This window comes from Erpetoichthys calabaricus, chromosome 12 (assembly GCF_900747795.2).
Source record: "Erpetoichthys calabaricus chromosome 12, fErpCal1.3, whole genome shotgun sequence".
Classification (NCBI taxonomy): domain Eukaryota; kingdom Metazoa; phylum Chordata; class Cladistia; order Polypteriformes; family Polypteridae; genus Erpetoichthys; species Erpetoichthys calabaricus.
This window is the reverse complement of record NC_041405.2, coordinates 64,623,266-64,643,815: the sequence shown is the minus strand read 5'-3', so window position 1 is coordinate 64,643,815 and position 20,550 is coordinate 64,623,266.

Below are 20,550 nucleotides of genomic sequence, written 5' to 3'. Positions count from 1 at the left end.
TATCTGTAAGCTTCGGGTCATTTTTGAGCTGAAAGCTGAACCGTCACCTCAGACTAAGACTGCATGCACCCTGGAGCAGATTTTCTTCAGGGATGTCTCTGTATATGGCTGCATTCATCCTTCCTGCAACTCTCACCAGTCTCTCTGTCTCTGCCACTGAGAAACAGCATGTTTCTGCCACCATCATTGTTCACCATAGGGATGATATTAGTCAAGTGATGAGTGGTGTCTGGTCTTCACCAGATACAGTGCTTGGAGTTTGGCCCAAAGAGTTACATTTTTGTCTCATCAGAACAGAAAAGTCTTTCCTCATTATTGCAGAATCCTTTAGTGCAGGCAGGGTGGAATAGGTGGAGAAGAGTGTCAGGAGTAATTTGTGACAGACGGGTATTAGCAAGAGTGAAAGGGAAGGTCTACAGGACAGTAGTGACACCAGCTATGTTATATGGGTTGGAGACGGCGGCACTGACCAGAAAGCAGGAGACAGAGCTGGAGGTGACAGAATTAAAGATGCTAAAATTTGCACTGGGTGTGACAAAGATTGATAGGATTAGAAATGAGTACATTAGAGGGTCAGCTCAGGTTGGATGGTTGGGAGACAAAGTCAGAGAGGCGAGATTGCGTTGGTTTGGACATGTGCAGAGGAGAGATGCTGGGTATATTGGGAGAAGGATGCCAAGGATAGAGCTGCTAGGGAAGAGGAAAAGAGGAAGGCCTAAGCGAAGGTTTATGGATGTAGTGAGAGAGGACATGCAGGTGATGGGTGTAAAAGAACATGATGCAGAGGACAGAAAGATATGGAAGAAGATGATCCACTGTGGCAACCCCTAACGGCAGCAGCCGAAAGAAGAAGAAGAAGAATCTTTTGAGTGCTCATCCATGAATACAGTGAAACTTACAACTAGGATGTAAAAGTTTTGGAACACCGGGCTGGACTTCTTTACTTCTGTGTCTGTTCTGTCACTACTGGAAGAATAGCAGTGCTTATAGTACTAAAAAGGGTCACCAATACATTAGGCCAGTTTCTCAATTGATTTCATTAAAAGGACAGACCTAATAAAGAATAATGGAGAGAGAAAGAAACTGAGAGAAAGAACTGCAATAAGGAGCTTACAAACCTACAGGCTTGACAGATTCAGCTACATATAAAAAGAACGGTTGGTAAAGATCTTTACATCATATTAATCCTTGCAGCATATGCTGCATGCAATTAACCAAAAGAAAGCTGTCTTTCTAAACCTCTGTGAGTTCATTACAACATGTAGCGAAATCTGTAAATGTGCCATGTTAATTCTTTCTGCTAATCAGTCATTTGTAGATGATAAACTTATGTTTAAATAAGCATTACATGAAACCATTACATTGGCTAGTAATACCTAATCTGACTGTAAAAACTGAAAAGTAGAGCGTAATGAATTAACTCTTAAAAATGGTTTTAGTAGTTGGTTTATACATAGAAAACAAGAAATGTAATCTACAAATGTTGAAATCAGCAGGTTGTTTGAAATCTTCTGTTTTTATTTTATTTGATTTACCATTAATTATAAGAGAATTTACCAAAAAAGATCTTAACTATGGGAAGGAGAACCAGAAGAGAATAAAATTTACAGAGTGTTAACTATTATTCATTTTCCATCCCATTCTTTTGGCTTTTTTGGAGCCCCCAGATCATCCCTAACATTCTTAACCCCTTTAGGAGTCTTCTTGTAGGTCACATGATTTGGAAAGTTCTTTCATCCATTTGGTATTCCTACAGTGCTGCTGCCAGCATAAAACTCCTTTGGTCAGTTTTATGATTGCTTTAATTATTAGTCATAATATAATTGAACTAAATTCTACTTGGGACAGCTGCTCCCCAGTCACTTATAGAGATGAAGTCACTGTTTTCAGGAAGAAAAACAAGCCATGAGTTTAGATCTATAAGTGCTGATTCTGACTTTGTCACACTGTATATTGAACAAATCCATTACACTGGAGTTTAATGACTCAAGAGGACAACATAAGGACGTAGAATAGATGCATCTCTCAGTTTCTTTAACTCTCCAAGCTTTGGATGCTTTATAGTAGCCTGTCAACAAACATCATGAATAAGAGAGGCAAAAACTGCACCCTTGGCAGAGACCTGACATTTATGGTGCAAATCATTCAAACAAATACAGGGATATAATGCTAAGAAGCAACACTCATTCTTAAGTGTGCAAGGTAATAGTAAACACATGGATAAGATAAATGTACAAAGCAAATGGAAGGAAAGCATAATCCTGCTGATTTCCTGGACCTAATTATGTTTACAGCTGTTAGGTTTTTGTTTACTAAGTGTGATATCTCACCAGGTTTCCCACCTTCAAAGTGCCACAAAGCAGTGTTTCCTACCTCTCTTCTGTTCGTCTCTCTTTTGACAATGGCCAGTATTTCTCCCAGCGCTGAGACTTTGCACCATCCCCCCTGCTATTTAAAACATCAACCTGCCATCTACCATGAGGAAAGTTGTGTAAACTCTCTCATCTGCTTACAAGTATTAGAATCCCTTCCAGGTTTGGGGATGGCACTATTTTACTGCAGAGACACCAAACTAGATTTATTTTAGCAGCTCCTGGTATCCATGAATCCAAGAGCCTTCAGTAGTCATTAAAAGAATGAATCTCCAATGCAGTTTCCATGCTTCCCTTTCCCAAAATGAACGACATAGTCCTTGTTCTCCAAGTCAGAAATCACATGCTACCCTTTAGTCTCCATTTTTTTTTTGGTTTAAACAGGAGCAGATACAATTGAGCTTGTTGAAATGTTCTGTTCAGCATTTCTGTGAAAGAATGTGATGTGGTGAGGACCTTCCATCACAGTAATTTCATTCTGTCAGTAGATATAATTCTGTTAGAAACTCTGCAGACTAATGAAATTTAATTTTTAAATTGAGATGAAATTTCTGTTTCTTAAAATTTTATGCAGGACATTTAGATGATTATTTGCTTTACTAGGAAGGCCTGACCAAGGAGGAACTGTGTGCATAAGAAGATACTAATAACAAGTAATTACACCATTAAATATCTTTTCACAACAACCTCATCCAAAATAAAGTCACTTTTCCCAAAACCTTTGCAATAATAATTTCATTGTGCAGTATACAGCTAGTGAAGCCCAAACCAACAAGTAAGTGTGACGAACCGGGCTAGCCCTCAGCGTCCAGGTTCTTAATAAACTAGCATTAGTCCTAGATAGCATGAATCTTACACTATGTTTAGACAAGTATTATGGCTAATAATTCTGTATTCAGTTAATGTTTTTTTTTATTTTGAGCAGTAACCCTCATCAAGTTGTTGCAGTTTTATTTGCAGACAGAAACTTTGACTTTTTTTGACAAGCCTAATAAGACTTTTTTTTTAACCCGTTCTTGCATATTGATTTTAAATTGCTTTCGTGGCATATATTTCACGCTTCATCTAATCCATTAATCATGAAAAAATTCTTCAGAATTTTTAGTTACAGAATTAGATTGATTTTCTCAGCTCTGCTTCTTTAGAGATATTCTCTGTTTAAATATGTCTTATATGTCTTATGTATATTAAATTAAAATTTATAATCTGGTGCTTATTTTTGTAATGTCGAAATGTATCTGACTATATCTATCTGGAGAAAGAGAGTAAGTGTAACATATATATATATATATATATATATATATATATATATATACAGTATATATATATATATATATATATCAGTGGCAAACCGTGCATTTCACACCTAGGCCTTCAGTAGTGCTCCGTCTGAATCAACCCGCCCCACAAAAACTAATTTATGGTTATAAAAACCATCTTAATATGCAGAAATACAGTATAAAGAGCCGTTGCATCGCAGATAGATAACTCCTGTAGCCACAATAAATGCCTTTATTGAATAGACAAACCAGGGGTGAACAAGTTCCTTTCTACTGCAGCTACAGCCGCGACACACATAAAAAACATCAATAATAACTCATAAACTTGCAATATTATTTAGGAAAATCGCAACATTTTCCTCACCAAAAATTCAGATTATTTGTAAACAAAATCCATCCTCCTCTCTTTCCTCAAAAACAGTTCAATTACTCTGTCGTACAGATTATCCGTGCACTTCAGTTCCAACACGAAGTCCCTTTCTATCGCCATCGAAGCTAATGCTGAAAGTCGAACCTGCCCTGTCGTATTTCTGGCATAAGTTTTAATTCGCTTTAGGGTTGAAAATGTCCGCTCGACAGAAGCAGTGGACACGGGAATGGTCACCACCAAACATACCAATGTGTACAGCTGCCCCATGCTCTCATTCAGATTTTTCTGATGAAGGAAGTCAAGGAGATTAGTGGGAGATTTTCCTGCAAAATCATCCATGGCATACTTACACCATCCTATCCAATCAACGGGTCTGAATACGGTGACGTTGCCATATGCCTGCTAGAGGGCCCTAGTGACACCAACTCAAAATCTGATTGGTTGAAGCAACAGTTTAATCGACATTTATTTTGTGTTAGAGGGCCTGCAGAACGGATTGTGAAGGCCTCCGGGCAGACTTCTTTGACTTTGACCGTGCCTGGCAACAAATGATGGCTGAAATGTGATTGATTAAATGCTTTAATACGAAAATTCATGTCTGGAAGCAGCACAACCATCAGAAAAGCTATGAAAGGAAGCGGACAGACTATTTGGAATTATTTAATAAGTATTCATGGACAAAATATAATTAACATCAGTTTGAGATTCAGATATTTTTTTAGGCCAGCAGAGAAGGCCTTGCAGGCCCTGACGGCCCACCACTGGTATATATATATATATATATATATAGCAAAAGGAACACAAGATAGCAGGATAAAGGTGTGGGGATCCATACCATATATTCTATACTTTTTTTTCAAGTAATGGATTTGCCACTGAATAGTCTCTGAGGACTGAGTTCAGAATGATGGGATTGCAAGGGAAAGGCAGATGGTTGGCTTTATAGGCATTAGGAAGGAAGAGGAGGGTCCAGCAGGAACAGGTGAAAATGAGTTGAGTAAAAGTGCATGGTCCAAAGAAAATTCTGAATAATGGTCTTTTCAAAATCTCCTTACAACCATGGAGCAAAATTTTCTACAAAGCTGAAAAGAAGCCTAGGAAAACATCTAAAACTATCACCTGATTTGGCCTGGGACAAGTGAGTATAGATGTATGTGAGATTGCTTTCTGGTATAGAATGGTACCTTATTCAGGGATGGATTATGTTGTACATTCAATGATGCAGAGACCATCTTTGGCTTCCAATGCCCCTGAAGTAGACCAAGCAGGTTGTGAGAATGAAGGTATGGAGTTAATATTAACATCTTTTAAAAAGGATGCTGAAACAAGCAAGCTTCTATATTTTTGGTACATTTTCTTAGGATTCTGACAGGAATGTCATGGACTCTGGGAATGATTCAGAATTAACGCCGAAGGACATTGATGCAACACTGGTGAACTGTCAGTAGCTTTCACTCAGACTTTGCAATAAAATAATAAACAGAATAAACTGGAATGAGCTGTGTATTCAAGAGAGGTCTGCTCTTTCCCAGCCTGTGGAAACCAAAAGGCCACATGTTATAGTCCAAGCTGCAGCTCCTTCAGGCTGTTTTAAGACCATACTGCAGTAATGCTAGTCACTATTGGATTAGCTTTCATTTTTAACTAACATGTTGGAATTTCAGTTCATGTATTGACACATAGTATTTTTTCACACAGTATGTGTTTGTGTTAATTGCTTTACCTTGTAATGAAAAAACTCTGTATTCAGATATTTTTAAGGACTTTATAAGGAACAGTTGACCCTGTGCTGATTAGGGGTGTCACAATTCTTTCTCTTAAAAATGTTGTAATGCTTTAACTGTATCAGCACAACAATTAAAAGGTATTATTTTGTAAAATTATTATCTTCTGTTATTGCTTTTCTTTTTCTCAATTATCAACAGTATGTTTAAAGCATAAGGTGTGTGGGTGGGGGTTTCGGATTTGATACAACTTATTTTATATTTTCACTGAAGCAAAAAGAAACAATTTTACAGTCAGATGTCTCTCTGTAGGCTGAGCACAGGGTCAGTTCAGAAATATTTGTAAAAGCCTTTGGGACGGATTTGAAATTGGATCTGCCACTTCTGAAAATTGGACGTTTGATTGGATAATCTTCTGCTTGGATTTTGCAATGTTAGCAGGTAGCCCTACAGACTTGTTGTAATGAAGACAAATCACAGGTACGTCCATTTAGAAATTGAATCATCAACTTTCATGCTAATTGTGGAATTCTTTTCTTGAGCTTTTAAACCAGCTTATTTTTTACTGCTTACCTTTTCAAAGTTTCAGAATCAATCATGTTTTGTGTACAATTTTTGCTTGTGAAAAAGGGGATATTGGGAGTGTTTTGTAGGAGGAAAACAAACACATCATTGCTTGAAATGCATGGAATGAATAAATATGTGGTGTGCTTTAACATTCCAAATAGCAGACAAATGGGGAGAGTGTGAAATTAAACTGTAGCCCAGACAGCAAGTTCATGAAAATAAACTTCGTTTGCCATTTGCAGCAGTTGTTTTACATTAGTATATTTCTACTTCTTTAAAACCCATTTAATGCTATGGACTGTATTCTGCTCTATGCAATAAGAAATACATTGACAAAAAAACAAAATGTTGACAGACAGAAAACCTGAGTGAAAATCTTCATTGGTTAAAGCCTACTTGGCCTTTAAGACAAATTCTGTTGTCCTGTGGCATCCTTCAATCAAGCATTGTGTGCCTTTTCCTCCAAAAAAACAATAGTCAATGTAAAGTCCGAATTGGAAGGTATACAAAATTCCATATATTTCATAGAGATGGCCAGGCTATGCAGAAAGAAAAACTAAATCAAATGATAAGACAAATTTTTAATTTAAAGCGAGCCCTTCACTTATTTAGCGGTAAAGTACAGACTGTGTTTTTAACTGTAACCAATGGCTCTTAAACAGGCCTCATCTGATTGATTATCAATTGATGCAAACGCTGTGACACATTGCAATACAAAAGTGTCCTTTGATTCAAAACATTGTAGTATCGCTACTTAAATGAACTACAAATCCTGGCAGCCCGGCAGTACTTCTCTACTGGTGAGTTTCGGGTGCTGACTTTGGGTTTGCTGGGGTAAATAAGGTATGGGGCAGATGTTAAAAGACAAAAAAATAGCTAATTTGTCTGTCTTATGTGTCTCAACACAATAACCAATAATGGATTATTACAGATTCCAGAGGATTCCAGTTTCTGGATTTGTGTTCGTGTTTGTGTGGTCAGATCAGTGATGGTAAACGTCTTCATTTGTGGAGTGCTCCCAACACCTGCAATTCTTCACCATCATCCCATCACGGAAGGACCAAATTTTACAAGTTATACTGAAAGCTGTTCACTTGGGACTTCTGTTTATTTATCACCTGCAATCTGCATCTGCAACCGCATCTGGATTCTGTTTGGACTTTGTATTGTGGTGCTTATAATAGATCATTCTTTTAACTTAGTGTTTTGCTCTGTGTTGATTAATAATCGCTGTTGGGAGAATTTGAGTAGGTTTTTGTGTGTGTGTTGCTTGTTTAATATTTGTTTTGCCATCTTTGTTTAATATACTCTTTATTATCAATTCTTTACTGTCTGTTTGTGTGTGTATGAAAGCCAAGTCATGGCTAGCTGTGTTCCAATAATAAAATAAACAAATTACTGTTCTAGAATGGTGTGAAATTTAATATTACTCACCCACTGCAACATGATGTCATCAAGGCGACTTCAAATAAAAGAAAAGAAACTATTTATAAGATGCACTTTTAAAGAAATAGAACATGTTTAAATTCCCAAAATGTTAACAGCACTCTACTCTGAAGATGTCACCTGCTTTATCCAACAAGGTTGCAGGGGCACAGAGCCTATCCTGAAAGTATAAGGTGGAGGGCCAGAACCAACCCTTGACACAATGCCAGTTCATCAAAATAATTTATGAGTATTTTAGGAAAATACGGCTCATTTTAATTTGGAACATTGCAAACACAATACTATCAGTGAATGCACGATTCAGGTAAAAAGGTGCCTTTTCTCACATGCACAGAAATAATAAGAGAATTTTACGTGAAATGCAGATTCAGCCAAACGAAACAGGCATGGCAAATCAGCATATATGAAAACCTTCCTGTACAGGAGTTTAGGATGTCAATACTAGGAGAGTATGTACTTAAATAGATCTCTACAGAAACATGTTTGTTAACAGTAAATGATAATAAGTGTACATTTTTTAGTAGGAAGATCACTACATCCATGCTAAAACTAAAGAGATCCAATTACATTTATGTTTCTAGTGAAACGGAGGAGAGGTTAGGAGCATGCACTGATATAGCTTGTTGCCAGACCCACCACACAACGAACCAGCTCAGGATCCCAAATTAGGACTTGAGTGCAGACGTACAATGGGTGACACCTCAGCACCACACTAATTTGAATGGAGTGGAAAAGTGTGAGGATTTTTACAGTGGCTGGAGGCCAATCCTGCCACCAAGCCCCCAAGTTTTCCCTGTTAGTTGGAGGACCTGCTTGCAGGGCTGGATGCAGGTTAACGTCATACCCTGGACGGATCAATTGTAGGCTAAGGTCCTCGCTTAAGGGTCTAAAAGAGTGGAATCACTTCTGGCATTTACGGGATTTAAACTGCCAACCTTCTGATTACTGGGGCAGATCCCTAGCCTCACAGTCACAGCCCCAACCTCTAGTGAAAGGGTTTTAGCAAAACTTTGTATATTATGTAGCGACCCAAAAATGTACAATTTCTCCTGAACTTGAAATTGTTTAAAGAATAATCACTAACTCTAGAGGCTGAAACAAATGTATAGACAACAATATTATTTAACTACTGATATCTGCAGGATGCCATTGTTAGATATACGTAAACTGTGGAATTGACAGAAATGTATTTGTACCTGTACCTTGTACAGAAAATATCCACTTTCAACCTAATGTGTAAATCATGACATATTGTTATTATTTAATCAATTTACAGAGACAGAGACAGAGAATTGAAAGCACTTTTCAAACCAGACATTTTATTGGGGAAACAAAAAAAAGATAAAATGAATGCAGAGATTATGAAAGAAAAAGAAGACAGCAAACCAAACATTAATATAATCATATACAGATTCACAGTGTTCTTTGGAATTCCCACTACACTAGTTTTGTAGTAGAAATTTACGGAATGTTTTCCTGGTTGTCCAATTAAGTTCTAATATTATGAAACAGGGCTGGATAGAAATTCATTGTTTCGCTTCTTAGTGGTTTCCAATTAATTCAAATCATGGCACAGTACCTTTGATGAACTGAGTTCTGCTTTTAAATAAAGCAATGCAGCTCTTCAATGCAGTCTTCCTTCTGGAGATGACCGAGTCTTCAGGGACACTTTTTATTAGAAAAGACAGATAGTGAAGTGGTTTCAAATGCAGTCCTGGTTCCCCATGTGGCCATTGTTTTTTTTTATTTCAATGGATTTCTTAATTAAAAGTCGATTCAAGACAAAGACTGTGGGAGATATACTTTCCATTTATGATGTTAGTTTACTGTATATTCCAAAAGAATCCATATGTAAGAGTGTGTTTTAGCAATGTTTTGTTCAGAATAGAATGCAAAATGAAATACTATTATATCAGTAAAAGTCATCAAGTAAATAAAAAAGAGGATAGTACCTGATTGTGTCCTTTTATAAAAAAACAATTACAGGCATCAATGGCAGATTATTATAAGACACACAATGTCCAAACAAATATATCAGGAAAGCCTGCTCCATCACAGAGCTAACCCTGGACACACTGGAAGCTGTTGTAGAAAAGGCGATGGTGGCCAGATTGGATGCCTTCATGAGAAGTTCCCTCATCCCCTCCAGGAGGCGCTCTCTTGAAGCACTTTTAGCCACAGGCTCATTCCACTACTCTGGGAGTCTTTTTTACCTGCTGCTTCCTGTGCTTCTTCCCAGAATAAATGCTTATACTTTTTAAGTTAATTTTGCATTTTCTGAACAATATACATTTATTTATCTATTCATTTATCTATTTGTTTGTTTGTTTGCTGATTAATTGATTGATTGATTATATTAATGGTCCTATTGTGCTTTTATGTTTCTGCTGCTGTATGCATCCACATTTCCCTTTGTGGATTAATAAAGTTGATCTAATCTAATCTAATAAACAGTTGAGTCTAATAGTATTAATAACTCTGACTCTTTCTTCTACCTTAGATGTAAGGTATCTTATAGGCATAAAGGAAGAGGAAAGAAGTGCACTAGAGCAAAAAAGTAGAAAACGATTAAATGAATGGAAATGTTTTAAATATTCCCAATATTATTGAAAGTTTTTTAGATCCCTTTGTTGCAAATGACGTTGCCTGCCGTGTGACAGTACATATTGTGAACTTCTTCTCTTTTAAGCTCAGAGTGATACTGTGTTACTATGGAGATTATTGAAAAATGAGATGAACACTGAGAAGAAGTTCAATTTGATAATCTTAATTGTGGAGTGATGGTACCATCTCTTGTGAAATATACACTCATATTGATAGATTTGTACAGTACAATTTGTGGGGAGGAAAGAGAGTAGTACACAGTCAAACAAACACTCCATTTTCATCCCTACAGTGGAAGAGGACCAGCCAGAGGAGGCCCAGTGACATCTCTTCCACCCAGGCTCTGGCCTTGCCTCTACCACTCACAAAGAATAAAACGAAGAGCCAAACAGAAAGTCGTCATCAATAATAAAACCATCACTAATATAAAAGAGCTCACTAGCATTTTTTTTTAAATATTGAGTCGGCTTTTCAATCTTGTGTTTGGCAATTAATGAGAGTTTTTCCAACCTGGGATTCCAGCTCTTTAATGTTTATATTTTGTCAGAATTACACTGCTCTTGTTAAAAACATCCAGGGTCTCTAATAGGGTCAGAATTATCAGATTTCAATTGGGCTTATGTTTTTTTTTAAATTGATTTTATAAATACTGGTACAGTGAATGAGCTACACATCAATGAGATATACAAATCACATCTGACACACTCATCACTAACCATCTAAAGAGCATTGGTATTAGAATATTAAGTATAAAGAAATATCTAATAGGCAGTTCAGTCATCTTACAGCTCAGTTAGATAAGCTAAAGTGGTAGCAATGTAATGTTCCATCAAGAGTTACTCTGCATATGTTATTGGATAAGGTATTATAATGTGACATCAGTCAGGCGTGACATCAGCAGTATGAGCTGGCATTATATTACTCAAATGAGTTGCTCCGTAGCAAGCTGCAGGAGAACCCATGAACAGAGCAGGCCTGCCAAAGTCACACAATCTCCATTCTAGTGTGTCCAAGCCAGCCGTCCAGCTACAGATAGTGAGCTGCTGAAAGGAGTGAAGTCACAAGCAAGAATCCATTGGGTCAGCACTGGCAAGCATCAGTATTATTATGATTCCAAAACGTGACTAAGTGAGCCAAGAGGCCTGGAAGACATTTTGAATAATCTAAGTGAACTGACATTTCTTTAATGTTCACGTTTTAGTTGAATTAAACTGTGCTTTGCAGAAATTGAGTTTTATTGTCTTCAGGAATGCTGTAAACTAGAGTGTTTGTTATCCTTTGCCATCAAATGGCCATATTTCAGTTAACATTGATGATAATTTAAAGTTTAAAGGTATTTGTTTATTCTTAACCATTCAAATTCATTTCTTTTTTACTCTCAAGTTTATCTTAATATGTGTTTATACATGTAAATGATGTACCGCCTTATAATTTACTATAATTCTATTGAACATGTGCAATTAAAAATACACTCAACTGCTCTCTGTCTGTACTTAGTGAAGAGTGCTATATAACAATAAATTGAACTAAATTGAAAAATAAGATGACTGGGACACTGCGTAGTAACTCACTCATTTCTACAATTAATGTGACTTAGCTTTACTGTATAGCTTAGATTAGCTCTATATCCTTCAGCTGCTCTGACATCCACGAAAGACAATAATTTTGGATTAAAATTAAACAGATGAATATTTAGCATCTATATCTCTTGTACAAAAATGCATACAATTGTTTTATTGGCAGAAAGCGACACTGTACTGGAAAAGTGGGTTCAAAACTGAATGAATAAATGTGCATTTATTGTAAAAATGGAAAAGCAGCTCCACATATCTATAAGACTTGCATTTGTTATGTAGTTGTTGCTAGGATACCACAAATACCACTTTTATTAGTTTATTTGATTAATGTACATTCTAGTTGTCCTAATGTTTATAGGCTGTAGTTGTTAAGACTTCTGTTTGTAATATGGAGTTATAAAATTGGAAAACTAATTAAATAATATTTTCAGTAACAAAAGCGACCTATTTAAAGCCGTGCATTTTTCACTGCTTGCCTTTTTTGCTGCAGGGCAGTTTCCTTCACAGGATGATAAAGCAATATTTAAAGCAATCCAAATTAATTTATAGCATTTAAACATAGTGCACATCCCAGCGTCACAGTCACATAGTGGTTAATATTGTCTTCTCTCAGATCCTGCATCCCAGGTTTGAATCTTGTAAGCAGTTGTTGTCCATGTCGAGTTTGCATGTTCTCCTTGTGTCTGCAGGGGTTTTCCTTCCACAGCCCCAAAGACATGTGTGTGTTGGTTTAATTGGGTGTGAGTGTGGTTTGTATAAGTGAGTCCAGTGATGGACAGGCACCATCAATAATGCTGGGATAGTCTCCATAGCCTTAAATTAGACCAAGCGGTCTTAAGAACATTATCTTAGTGCACTTCCTGTCGCCAAGGTCAAGCTCTCTTTCTGGGACCTTGTAGCTGCCTATAACTGTTTCCAAAACCATCTTTTTCCATCTGACATGCCATTCTTTAGTCATAGGGTAAAGTGTCTCTCCTCACTGCCATGTCACCTGCTTCTAGTCTCCTATTGTAATTATGTACTTCCATCCAGGCCATCTCTCTCAGCCCTAGCCTCTGTTCCTCTCATCACTGGAGACCTCTCAAACAACACGCTTTTATTCCTATCCTGGTTTCGCTTTCACTGTGGTCTAGATACAACTATATTTGCTTCAGGTTCACCAAGCCATTCTTTAGCAGCTTCTGGTGTTTTTGCACCTCCTGAACCTTTAGTTAGGGTGAGAAGCTTGGTCATCCGGGAGGGGTTCAGAGTAGAGCCGCTGCTCCTCCGCATTGAGAGGAGTCAGATGAGGTGGCTCGGGCATCTGATCAGGATGCCTCCTGGACGCCTCCCTGGTGAGGTGTTCCGGGCACGTCCAACCGGGAGGAGGCCCCGGGGAAGACCCAGGACACGCTGGAGGGACTATGTCTCCCGGCTGGCCTAGGAACGCCTCGGGATTCTCCCGGAAGAGCTAGAAGAAGTGGCCGGAGAGAGGGAAGTCTGGGCATCTCTGCTCAAGCTGCTGCCCCCGCGACCCGACCTCGGATAAGTGGAAGAGGTTGGATGGATGAACCTTTAGTTGTCTTTAAAGAGTTGAACCTCCTTGGAACTGCCCACTTGCCTACTCTGTTTCAAAGAAAGCATACCTTTCATCCTGGGACATTTTGACCTGTACCATTCAACAGATATTTCCACTGCAGGAAATCCCTCCCAAGCCTCAGTTTGTAAAAGTCACTCATACATCTCTGCTAACTACTTGGCTGTCTGTTCTCTGGCATTTTAGACAATCACTGCATGTTTCCACCCAGGGTACCTCTTTCTCTCTTTTCCCCATCATGGTTTCCTACCTAATGCAGGAAATATCCATGTGGGAATATGCATGCGGAAGTACTACATACTGTACTGTATAGATGTCCCCTTCTGTTGCTGCCAGTATGTCTCTGTCTTTGTTCAGGAGGCTTTCCTTTCATCTTAACCCTTAGCAACCATTCACCAGTTGAAATCCAAAGACATGCAGCAGGTGCAAAACTAAGTGATATGGGTGTTTATCTAAGGGAAAACAGTCTCCAGATAGAGCAGGAGTCGTTGTTTCTTTCAGCAGGTAGCAATGCTAACCATGGAATCCAAAACTTTGAAACTTCTTCTGTATTGAGTTGCCTCATGCTAGAGAAATCATTCTCCTTAATGGACTCTAAGATCAAGTGAGAAAAGGCGAAAACGTAACTGAGGAAAGAAAGAAGCCTAAATGGCTCATTGTGAATGCCAAGAGATAGATTAATGAGTGTTAAAGTGTGAAGAATCTTTATCCAGATCCACTTGAGAGATCTTCTCCAGGTGCCTTTTGCCCAAAGTTCTGCTGCCAAGAAAGAACCATACAAAGTGAAGGCAGGGCAACTAGGAAGCTACATAAGCTATGTTGTTGAATACCACCAAACTCCTAGAATCTGAGGGTGAAGCGTGCAGCACATTGCTACCAATGGGATGGAACTTAAGGAATGGCGTCATTATGTTGAATATTTCCAGAACATCGGGCAAGTGTCACTAGTCACCTCACTACATATAAATAAAAGTAATGAGCTGGTGAAGATAGCATGTAAACTGTGCAATATGAAGTGTGTTATACGTATAGTAAATGGTTTACTGATGCTAAATATCTTTTGAAGTATTATTTGATTGGCTTTTGGCCATTATTAATGCCAATGGCTATGATGTTGGCTCAGTTCAGCCCTGAACTGTTACACTTCCACTTTTATCTTCTCCCAACCTCTTTCCCTCCTCAATAGAAACGTATTCCCCCACAGAGTCAATTGAAAAACAAACTTCTTATTCAATTGAAAAACAAACATCTTATTATAGGTAAGGAAATTAGAGTTGGGCCACTTTCTTTCCAATCACTTGTGTTTAGCTAACTTTGTTCTTATTTTAGTCTTTTCAACTGCTCCAGGTCATACTAGAGCACATGGTATGATCTTGAGATGCTGCTCTGTGGAAGATTTCAAGGATTAGTAAGATAACAGTAGGAGGATGAGCTTTCACCTACAGCTCTATCTCTGCTTCTAAATCCATGCTGAAGTCTCACTGCTTTAGTCTTGCATGAAAAATGGGGGGCTTCTGGTTCTTAATACATCTGTCTGTAGTCCTTTCTGCAAAGATATAAGCATTACAGTTATTATGAAACATGACTAACCATCCCCTATTTTGTTTCTCCTCTCAGTATCCTGTTGCCCAGCTACTGCACTCTCTCATGGGAACAGACACCAGAGATACTGAAAGAGTTCTAATATAAGGATAAAATAATTTCATTTTCTTATTAGACTGACCAGCACATACACATAATACTGATGAATTCCTAAGGGTGGGAAGACAGCTTACCAAAGCTGTGACTTTGTCTGTTATAATTCACTGTGGACCACAGAGATGTATTTCCTCCTCCTCCATCATCATCCAGTCATTTTCTAAATATAATGTTAATTAATCTTTAGATTTAATTAATATGTTTATTGTAAACAACGTGAGTTTGCTTTGTTTAACCCTATTTTGTGTATATGCATGTAAATGATGCATGGTTGATTTTTTTTTCTGTTATTGCATTAAAATTATAAACTTGTGGAAGTGCTCTCTGAGCTTGTACTCAGTTAAGAGAGCAATACAAAAATAATTTGAAATTGAAATTAAGGCCAGGTGGTAACAGAGAAGATGATAACAAAATTCTAGTTTATGCAAATCTCAGAGAAGATAAACATTTGTGGCCAACTGTCATTTGGGAAAAAAGTTTATTTGACCTGGACCAATTACTAAAGTGTATGCAGGAAAGTAAAGAAAAATAATTAACATAAATTCAGCTCAACTTGCTATTAAATTAAGGCATGGTATGATAGATTGGCCATGTTGCTCTGTGAAGAGGATTTCTTGTGTTCTGTTTTATGTGTTGCATTTACCTCAATAATTTACACCCAATGCATTCCAAACCTACCTGTAAAGGGGTGTCTCTCTGAACTGCTCTTCCCAAGATTTTTCCATTTTTCTTTTCTACAATGTCTTTTTGGGAGTTTTTTCTTGTCTTCTCAGAGAGTCAAAGCTGGGGGGCTGTCAAAACACAGGGCCTGTTAAAGCCCATTGACGCATTACTTGTGTGACTTTGAGCTATACAAGAACAACAACAACAACAATATTTATTTATATAGCACATTTTCATATAATTGATGTAGTTCAAAGTGCTTTGCATGATGAAGAAAGAGAAAAAAGACAAAATAAATAAGAATTAAAATTAGGGAACACTAATTAACATAGAATAAAAGTAAGGTCCAATGGCCAGGGAGGACAGAAAAAAAAAAAAAAAAAAACTCCAGACGGCTGGAGAAAAAACAATAAAAACTGCAGGGGTTCCAAGGCCACAACACCACCCAGCCCCCCTCTACCTAACATAAATGATCTCAATCAGTCCTCATTGTATTCAGGGTTCTCATGGAAGAATTTGATGATGATGGCCATGTGGACTTCTGGCCTTTAATCCATCAATGTAGGGACATCACTGTGCTTTGATTAGGTGGTGGTGGCACAGATCGCCACCACAGAAAACCGGAAAAAGAACAGAACAGAAAGTAGGAGTTAGTATGGATTACGAAGCCACCAGGAATGATATTGATAATTAAATACACATACAGAGTATCAGGATTAAACTAAAATGAAGCTATGACAAAGCCATGTTAAAATAATGAGTTTTTAGCAGCTTTTTAAAGTGCTCTACTGTATTAGCCTGGCTAATTAAAATTAATAAGAAATAAATTAATATAATAATAAGATTAATTAATAAATTAATAACTAAAATTATTCATAAATTAATTAATAAAATAAATATAAGAAATAAATTGTTGTTGTGTGCTAAAATAATGAAGTTTCAACCTTATTTTAAATGTTGTGGTCAATGGGATGCTATAGCTAAAGTAATCACCAAACTGTTCTATAGATTTCGCTCAAAAGCCTTTTAAGTTTCAAACTGTCAACCAACTACAGACATTGCTTTTTATAAGAGTTTAAAGTCAGGTATTTTCATTTATCGTTTCTTTTACTTTATAAAAACAGTTCATTAATAAGAAGTATTGTTCAGAATATAAATCATGGGAAGCTATGCCTAGAGACTCTAGAAAAATTGCGGGCTTATGCTAAAAAATACATTGGAGCTATAAGTTAATGTGGAGAAGGGCAACTAATCCTCTCCTTGGTCTAATGGACATGCTTTGTTCTAAAAGGCTAAGAGAATTAGTACTATTTAGTCCTGAACATTGTAGTCTATGTGGGAGGAAAACCCCTCACATTTTCAAAATCAGTGACAAAGTTAATGTAATAGAAACATTTCATTAATTAATAAACTGTGCATCTGAAGACTTTTGAGAAACAAGCCTACATGGTAAGAATCATGTAGAAAGCTGTGCTTAAGACTAAAAGCATAATTCCTGTAGTATTTATATATATCAGAGGGTATTAGAATATCATTAATACAAGTTAAGATGGTGTAAATTAAACACAAAGACAACGTCAAATGTTTGTGGGATTCTCCCATATACTGTAGATGTCAGGCAAGTGAATAACGTCTTTACAGACTGGAGTCCAAAACAGAACTTATTAGAACAAAGAGAAGGCAGAATATATGGTCGGCTGAAGGAAATGACGTCATGAGTTTGTAGAATCCTGGAACCGGAAATGACATCAGGAGGTGGGATCTGGAGGACTGGAACCGGAAGTGATGTTGTCTGGGGACTAGAAGTGATGGTTAGGCTGAGGGTTCTTCTGTTGTTCTGTAGAGAAAGGGGAGAGTTACACGACAGCGCCAAAACCCCTGGTCCGGCAGGCAAACGCACTTATTTGAGCCTGTAAACTGTCTCCTAATTGCATGTGTGTAACAACGGCTAAATGCAAAACAGCATTAGTGATGGAAAACAAAAAAGAGAACTGCAACTTCCTTAGTCCCATGTGGTCATTAAACCATGAGCAAGGAAAGTACACATGTCTTTAAGATACAAATGAATTGACAAGAAGCAGTTGCTTCCACTTATCTGGATCTTTGTAGACATACGTAAAACACACATACTTTTACTTTGTTTAGCTGATAAAAATTCATTATCTCTCATTGTATAAACTGAATTGTTGATGGTATATTTTTTAAAAAGGTTACTCATAATGTCAGAATGTTTCACTTAAGTGGATGAAAGCTTCAGTAAAAAGTCCCACTGTTCATACAGTGGCTACTGTTTTTAAACATTGACATTTTTCATGCTCTCTTCTGGGTTGTGTGTAACCATGTGAACACATTGAACTAATATTGTTATATTGTTGCTGGTGGCACAGGCTGTGGAACTGAGGGTGGGGGACTTTGCTCTGTTTTGGGTGGGTGTTTCATAGAGATGGCTGCAGGACTCCATTGGACAGGAGAGAGCACAGATTCTAGTCATTATATGTTATAAAGATGATTCCAGTTTCCAGTGTACATGTAATTTGGACTGTGCTTTGGGTGCATCAGTATTTGCACACTTCTAACAGAAAAGAGAGCTGTTTTTATGTTTAATAATTGTATACCAGTAAATAAATAGGCAATAGATTCATAAAATATTCAGAATGCCCAATTGCAGTTGTGTAAAGCTTGTAGAGACTCGCCCAAGAAAACTCAAAGCTGTAATTGCTGCCAAAGAGGCTTCAACAAAGTGCTGGATCAGGGCTCTGAATATTTACATGATTGAGACATGTCAGTCTTTGACTTTTAATAAATTTTTAAACTTTTCTGAAAACATGTTTTCAGGTTGTCATTGTGGTTTATTAAATATAGATTGATGGGCAAAAAATGGCAAATGTATTCATTTAAAATTACATCTACAACATGATAAAGTGTGCAGAAAGTGAACAGTTCTGAATAATTTCCGAATCCACTGTACACTATGAAGAAAAGACAACATTTTGGAGAGTCTTACAGAAAAACAACTTTAATTCATTTTGATAGTGGGGAAAGGTTCTGGATTAAGCAGCTTCAATAAATAGTCCTAGTGTTAGTATTGTCAAATGGATGGATTTTATATAAAGTGTCCATCACAGGGGGTTGGCTAAGAGGGATGCATAGAACTGTCAGTGTCAGAGCATCACAGAGATCACACACAAGATTTTAGCACTGATGTTATTAATAACACACATTAATTCCACTGTGGAATCTGACACCAAGGACATGCTGTGTTCTTTGTTAGTTTTAGAAACATGTTGTTAAGTGAACACTACTTATTTAGTCAGGCAATTTATATGCAGAACCCACAAATGTTACATTAAATTTATACTGCATTAAATAGAAACACTTGCTTATCAAAAGACAATTAGTAATGTTAAAATTGGCTTAGAATGCAAATTGTGAAGTTAATTTGATAGTTCCAGTACAGCTTGAGAACAGTGATAGTCAATTATGTGTGAAAGGCCTACTATAAAAAGTATTTACTGTACTTTGAAAAGCTACTTACATTTGGGGCATTTCTAACTCCAACTTAAACTGTAAAATAATTTAGTAAACACATTGAGACATTCATCATAAATTCATCAGTAAAATGAATATTTACAACAGTTTATACTTATTTATTTGAAGCATTCTGAATGCATTTTATCCATGAGATTTATGCTTGTGAAGCAGAGTTAATAATGAATTTAACTGAATGTTCTTAAATAAATGTTTCTAAAGCACTCTGCACTGTTAATTTGCCAAAACATTTTTTGCAGCAAATACGCTGTGTTTTACCAGTGACCTTGTTCATCGAATATTTTCCTGGAAATTTGCTGTGTGGCTGGCTTAAATAAACATTTTTTCCCAGAACCCCATGATTCTTTGTGCGGCCAGCATGGCATCACAGAGCTGTAGCAGCTATTGGTAGAACTTTCATACATGCATACTGCAAGCGTGCTCCACCTCATATTTTAAGTATGAGTGTATAGATGGCCTGTAAAAGGCCCACTTGCTGATACAAAGTCTATATTAAAGACTAAAGGTGACAAAACACTTTATTTGATGGCCCCAAGATTTTGGAACAGCTTACCATCAAGCATTATATCAGCTAATTCTTTAGCAAGTTTTAAGTCTTACTTAAAAACATATTTTTAATCGCATAGCATTTCTTAATCTACATGCTTCTTAATTTTGATCTGGATGACTTTTGTGATTTAATTTTACTTATACTTATTTCCTTTTTTATTTGTTCCAAATATAATCATTATTATTATTCATTTCATTACAGTATTTTTTTCACCTTTAATATTTTGTGAAGTACTGTGTGCCATCCAGCTTGAAAAGTGTGATGCAAATAAAGTTATTATTATTATTATATTTCCTGCGGTGGGTTGGCACCCTGCCCGGGATTGGTTCCTGCCTTGTGCCCTGTGTTGGCTGGGATTGGCTCCAGCAGACCCCCGTGACCCTGTGTTTGGATTCAGCAGGTTGGTTAATGGATGGATGGATGGATATTATTATATTATTTTACATGGTGTCATGCATGGGGGCCTGAGTATCACCTTCCAGGCTTAGACAAGGCATGTAATAACCCACCAGGACAAGAGGGGTGCCAAAGTTAACAATACTAGCTCTTTTTCCTCCACAGCACAGACAGGCAG